We start from the raw sequence: 6,929 nt of genomic DNA on the forward strand, positions 1-6,929 counted from the left end.
TTTCAGAACTCACCGGCTACAATTCGCAAATTGCAATATGTGCCGCAATTAGCTAAAACTCAATTAATAGTATTTTCTTATTTAGTCGGTTATGCATTTCGATTTCTTGTGCAAGTAACTTCCGCCTCTTCGAGTAATCCAGCTTAATGACTATAACTGTGCTATCTAAAACATGTGATTTCTAAAAAAAATTCTATGTAGTTTAACAAAAATTACACGTATATGTCGCAGCAACTATTGTACTAAACGCGGTGTCGTTTGAAACGAATGAAATGAATTCCGTCGTTTCTTACGGCGGGATTTTCCAGGTTTGTCATTTCATTAGTTTGCGAAAAGTTTTTGCAAATAGAAAAAAAAAGCGGGGCCACAAAAGAAAAATATCATGAGCCATTCCACTTTGTGAAGGTGGATGACCAGCTATGCTGTTCAGCACACGACAAAGAGGTGACGCAGAATTTTGAACAAAGGTACAAACTCATTTACCGTGATTCTTATACATTCGCTTGGACAAGGAGACCGCCGGCCCGAGGAGCCGGAGAAAACTAGACACGCGTGACGTTTCGACGGGACCGCCGCCAGGGGAGAACTGAAGGAAAGGAAAGGAGATACGCAACCGCTTGGAATGCCGACAAAGAGAGAGCGGTTCGAACGTAGACATGGCCGACGCGGGTCAAAGTGTAGTATTTGTCCTTATCAGCTTAATATCTGATACGGGTTGTATTTGGAACCAAGATATTAAACTTATTTTTGCAAGTAGGCTCCTATTGCAAGGAGTGCTTGAAGCCTGCTTCGCCTCTTCCTCGGGTCGGCCCGGTATTGCACTATCTCCGACATCGGCCCACGGTTTTTGCGCACGCAGAACAAGAATGCACAGAACCCTAGCCATAAACAGCTTCGCTGTAAAAGAAACAAGCAGCAGTTATCCTATGTTTGCAAAACATGCACCATGGTTTGACAAATTCGGCTCGGGATGTGGTGTCGAGGTATAGTCTAATCAGCCCCATGCAATAACGAACGCCTTAGCGGGACACCAAATAAAGGGAGCTGGACGTGTGCAATTATTCATGAAAAGAAATTTGTGGATTGCTGCATATAGGGCTGTATATCGAATATCACATTCACATGCTGCTGCAGTTATATAGGCCAAATATTGTTGCGGGGAGAAAAGACGCTTGACAATATATTTACAAGATATATACAACGGGCAGGTGACAGGCATACAAGATGGAGCCCGTGCGCACGACTTTCGGCGATCGTCGTCTTCGTCAGTCCTCTCATCATCGTTCGCTCCTGCAGCGCCTCGTAATAATATGGGACTGTATAAACAAAAGGCTGAAGGAAGACAAAAACGACTTAACGAAAGGAGTGTTATAAACCGGGATAAGGTGCCTTAGAAAGGCGGGCTAACATTTCGACAGGAGGAACTATCTCCTATCAAAACATTTGCGAGCCTTTCTGAGGCACCTTATCCCTGTTTAAAACTTTTATACCACAGTGTGCTCTTCCATCTGTCAGCCCCCTTGTTGATTAACGAAAGGAAGAATATCTAACGTAGTGTTGCACTGAAATAGCTGCGGCTTTAAGCCTCGGTTTGAAGAAGCGAATGCGCTGAATCGTCATCACGTTCGGGGAACGCGGGGAAATTCCGAGGCCTATTAAGAAATATGGTGACAGGTTCGTGAGTCAACCATGAGTAGCTTTACACGATAAGGAGTTCCCGATTTTGAGCCCATGTCAGCCCTAATCTAGTCTGGGTTTAATCTATCAAAATTATTGCCATGCATGAGTTTTTACAACATTTTACTGCGGGTTCATTGACTTACCGATGTGACGTGTGTCTCTGATACAGTGTGTGATAACCCTATCACCTTTTGTGTATGTATGTGTGTTCTTGACCAACAAATCCAGTTGGTAGTTAGTGCTCGTGTTTTTCCTTCTTTCGCTAACCCTTCGTCATTTTCTTTCCACACGTCGGTGCTTCGGGCTGCAAATCACGGCACAAACTCGTTTAGAAAACGCCGGATATGGATTATCCACCTCGAAAGCCGTGACTTCTGCAGTGGATGCCATGAGAAAATTTTCCCAGTTCCACCTAGGAGATTTGCGCGAAAGGAATATTTTTTTCCCTGTACATTTGCAGTGCTAATGCATCGGGCACTTGGCCGCTGTCAATCTGAGCTCCTCCGTTCATGTACCACGTTGGAGGCTTATCATCATCATTATCATGTGCTCCTTGTTCGTGTCGCTCGTGCCGCCAACGCTGTCATCACGACTATGACGACGAAGAAGTCCACACCAATACACTGCCGTGTTCTCAGGAACAACGTCTATACATGCATTGCACACAATGTCATCCTCTACCGTTATCGGTATTGATTCTTCTGGCCTCCGAAAAACATGCACGAACGCCACCGCTCTCAGAGCCTGTGTAGAGCACGAAAACGTGCACTTATTTCCCAGCGCTGTTGTTGTACGATAGCGCAGTGGTTTGCGGGCCTAACTCCCTAATGCACATTGTTGCAGTGGCATGAGTTCGAATTCCAGTGACGACGGCAGGCGTAGTTTTGTTTACACGTTTATCTGGTGACTCTCCGCGCTTTTCGTCTAGGTTATACGATGAAGCTGCTGTGGAGAATAGCAAAAGACGGCTGGAATATCGGTGGCACAAAATCGGGAAACATAAAGAATAGATTTTAGACAATAAATTTCTACCACGGCTCGAATATTTGTAGATACGAACTATGGGTCCGAAGGGCTGATAAAAAGGCCAGAAGAAAAGTAAGAATAAAGAGCTTGGTGGCATCCACAGCTATCTCGTTTCAAAGGGGACGCTCAGAATACCTATCCTAAAATCCATTGTTTGTAACGCCCAATGTTTTGGAACTTAAGTGTTCCTCCTCTATTCTGAAACCGTTATACCGGTTATATATTATGCAGATATTATTTAGTGACTTATATTTTGTTTACGTAGAACAGACAGGTGCTCACTGGAACCACTGTGTAGATCAAAATGCTGTTCTATGTAAGCTGGCTTGCCGGGGCTTGGGTTGTCTGTAGCTGTCCCATGGCAATCTTGAAGCTGAGGGTGAGGAGGTGGTCTGACGACTCCACAATAATAAAGAGGACGACAATGGCTGTCGTCAGCGTAACGGAAAGACAAACGGAAAAGACAAGCCCAGTTTCAAAAAAAAAAAAGTAATAAACGCGTTTCAGAGGCAATTAACTCAGCACATCACTCGTTGCCACGTGCACCGTGATATGAAAGTGGCCGGGTGGGAAGGCCTGCGAACCGGCTAATATCATTTTCAACCTTCAAATGCGCGCTCACATGCTCTCTCGCAAGCGCACACACGTAGCTGCCGTTTCCGAAGCGTAAAGCTATCTGCGAGGCAACGGGGTGAAACCAGAATCGCACGCTCCTTCGAACCTTGGAAGGATTCCGCTTAATGAAAATGGGTCAGGGACTAGAGTGAAACCATTGTGACAATACATTGTCTCGCGCCAGTTGCAGAAATTAGAATACAAATTATGTGCGTAAGAGTATGATTAAAAGCATACAATATCCTCAACGCATCCAATGCATGTATGCAATGCAATCCGTATGGTATGAATGGAATGCGTACCATGAACATGATGCAATGCATTGCACCGTTTTTTCGAAGACCTACCTCGTTAAAGCGGACCATCAAACTCCCGTAGAGCCAGCTGACATTCCCAAGATGGCTATTACTGCACCGTTCGGCTTCTTCGCGCGTGTAAGGATACCTTTCGGCTTGGGAATTCCGCACAGACTTTTCAGTGGATCGACGAAGTTACCAGAGGTTCAAAATTCATTTTCTCCTACTTTGATGGTCTTCTGGTTGCCAACCCATCTCATAGTGACCATACAGAGCACTTGCGCGCTCTCCTCACTCATATTGATGACTACGGGCTGATAATCAATCCCAAGAAGTGTATTTTCGGCGGTTCAAGTGTTGAGTTTCTGGGCCGCCTTGTCACACAACAGGGCATCAAGTCACCTGACACAAAAAAGAAAGCCACAAATGAATTTTTGCAATCAATATCAATGAAGAAGCTCTGTGACTATCTGGGAGTTCTTAACTTTCTTCGCCGCTTCATTCTCCGCTGCATTCACCTGCTTAAGCTCTTGATGGACATGCATGCTAAAAAAATGTAAAAAAAGAGGAAGAAAAAAAAAAAGCTACCATTGCGCCACTCTCGTGGAATGAGGCCGCAAAGCCTGCATTCACAGCAGCAAAAAAGGCTCTCGCAGACGTGGCCATACTCCATCATCTCGCGCCCCACGCTCGCCTCGGTCTTATTACCGGCACTTCGACCGTCGGTGTGGGCGCATTTCTGCAGCAGGATGCCGCCAACTGCGCTGTAAAGTAATTCATGCCCTTAAATGTGAAAAAGAGTGCATGTCTATGACTCACACCCTTACACCAGAAAAGGTGTGAGTTATAGACATATTTACAGCCTTTCTCTCTTTTAAGGGTGTAAATTACTTTATCGTGCGACAACCTCTTGAATTAATTCTTCTCCGCGGGTCAACGTGTCTTTGACTTTCGTCGTCACACGAAATTCTGATTCTTACACTGCGCCTGAGCTTCGGCACTTGTGTTTGATCTCGGAGTTCAATCGACCTCCGACACGTTCGCGGTACCACCAGTGCGGCAGCTGACGCGTTTCCCCTTGTCAGTTATCCGTCTTCGATGCGCAACCCCGTCAAGTGGAAAGTCCAGGCTGCAGCGCAACGCGTCGACCTTGTGCATTTTCCTGACTCACCGATGTCGCTAATCTTCCCCAACTTCCAGCTTCCTTTCGCCACGGCATCCCTTACCAACAAGACTTAAACAAGTGTGACCCGCCCGCACGTGTGACCAAATTTTCGACTATATAGTCCTTTTCAACACCCGCCACAACAAGAGCCACCCAGGCATCCGTGCGTCCCAGAAGCTCCTCACTGCCCGTTTCTTCTGGCGCGTTTATGAACGCGGACGAGAGTCGATGGGCCTCGTCCTTGCCTCCAGTGCCAACGCGTAGAGATTACCGAGCACATCGTCACGCCGGCCTCTCCTTTCCGGTCCCCTGGCGCAAGATTCGCGCAAGTGTACTTTGATCTGGTGGGCCTTCTACCTTCTTCTTTCGGTGGCTGCTACCTACTTATATGTGTCGACCGCTTGCAATGCAAAAATATGACCATTGTTCGGCGATTTTTTTTAGTTTCCTTTGTTGACGTTCACTGTACCGAAAGCCTAAAACTATATTGACTCTCATTTTTTTGTGTCAACCAGAGCTCATGAGCATCAACATGTCACGATTACCGACCGCCGTTCGGTGACTACAGAATGCACATTTCGTTTCATTTCATTTATTGCCTTCAAAGCGCACATATGCAGTGCGCAGAAATCTGTTGCGCCAATAGCCGAAGCTAGTTTAGGCACGTATTCGTGTACAATTTGTAGCAGCAAAAAGGAACAAAACATTCTTGGTATTGCAAGCTATAACACATGGAGTCACTATAGATGTATACGACAAAATAATTGTAAAACGACATGAAACAAGGACAATACTGTTATTACGCAAAGTCATTTAACGCAATTATTAAAAACAAGTAAGTTCAGTGCTTAAAAATACTAAACAGGAACAAATGATTCATTTATATGCCTATTTTCGTTTTGTACAATGTTAGATGACTCAATCTTTGTGAAATACAATGTTCAAATACCTAGCGTAGAGGGTGTTGAAAGGGTGCTCAGTACTCATTTACAACCGTTATGAGCGTCATTTTTTCTTATTCTCGCACACGCCCTTATTATGGGGTGTTGTGAGATAAATATAGGTGCTAACTAAATAGATGTAATGAAGGATGTAACACATGAAAACAATAATTTGATACCTATAAGGGTGTAGAATGTTTTATTGGGTACCCGCAAGAAATGAATAAGACACTCATTCCAAAGGATAGCAAAACTTCGCACTCGAAATATTTTCGGATTCAATCATTTTGCGGCTAAGGGTAAAATACAACGAAGACACTAGACGCTTACATCACATAGTTATGCTAATATGAAAATGCCTGTCAGTAGACAGGCAAACATGATGATCAGACTGAACTGACGGAGTAACAGAGGTCTGTTGGTGTAGTCAGCGAAAAACTGTATACCAACAAAGAGCTCTTGAACGTCGTAGGAAGAATGCCCTTTCTGCGTTGACGCAAACGCTGAAGATTTACTTGATACGTTGCGATACGGCGCGCACTGCTGGCTGCACGGGACAATGGCTTGACTCCTTTGCCATATCTGAATGCGTCACTCTCGAGGTTCAAACGTCGCAATTTTGTGCGCATATGGCTTGCTTTGAAGCCAAGCTACCAGTTTTAGCGGTCGCTCCAGCACACAAACAGCAATGTTTGATAAGGTACCACGGAAAAACACAGTATTTTCTCATATAGTGTACATAACAGTTGAACCACACAAAAAGGTCGCTTAAGAATAATGGTTACAACAGATCCAATTGCTCGTCCATATGATGAAAAACATAGCTCCCGGCGTCGCCAAAGCAAATGCTACGTACGTGATAGAACTTGTGGACACGAGATCGAAGTGTATACACGCTGCTCGGACGTTGGCGGTTGATGATGCCGAGGTATACGTCCTCGCGCCCAATATATAGGCTAACCAGTGAGGTGCGCGGTTTCACCATATGTGACAAACTTTTTTTCTGGCCCGGTCACTCGCAGAGCTTTGCCAGATTTTCTCGGTTGCTCGCCTGTTCTTCTTCCGTAAAGCGTTTCAGACTCATGGGCACCGTTCCTGCCCATGGTGGCAGTTTTGCAGGAGCGATTGCTCCTGCAATTCGCTCTCGGCATTTTTGGATTTATTTTTCCCCCTATTTTCTCAGCCCCTGCCCTTCCATAACGGCAG

General features: G+C 45.2%; 1 non-coding gene across 1 annotated transcript; it reads left to right on the forward strand.

Annotated features, from left to right (window-relative positions):
• The first annotated feature begins 656 nt into the window (after positions 1-656).
• Positions 657-847, forward strand: LOC126547474 (U2 spliceosomal RNA). The gene has a single exon (XR_007602727.1). It is a non-coding gene; the product is annotated as a U2 spliceosomal RNA (small nuclear RNA).
• Positions 848-6,929: the final 6,082 nt, after the last annotated feature.

The sequence above is a fragment of the Dermacentor andersoni genome, chromosome 1 (assembly GCF_023375885.2).
Source record: "Dermacentor andersoni chromosome 1, qqDerAnde1_hic_scaffold, whole genome shotgun sequence".
Classification (NCBI taxonomy): Eukaryota; Metazoa; Arthropoda; class Arachnida; order Ixodida; family Ixodidae; genus Dermacentor; species Dermacentor andersoni.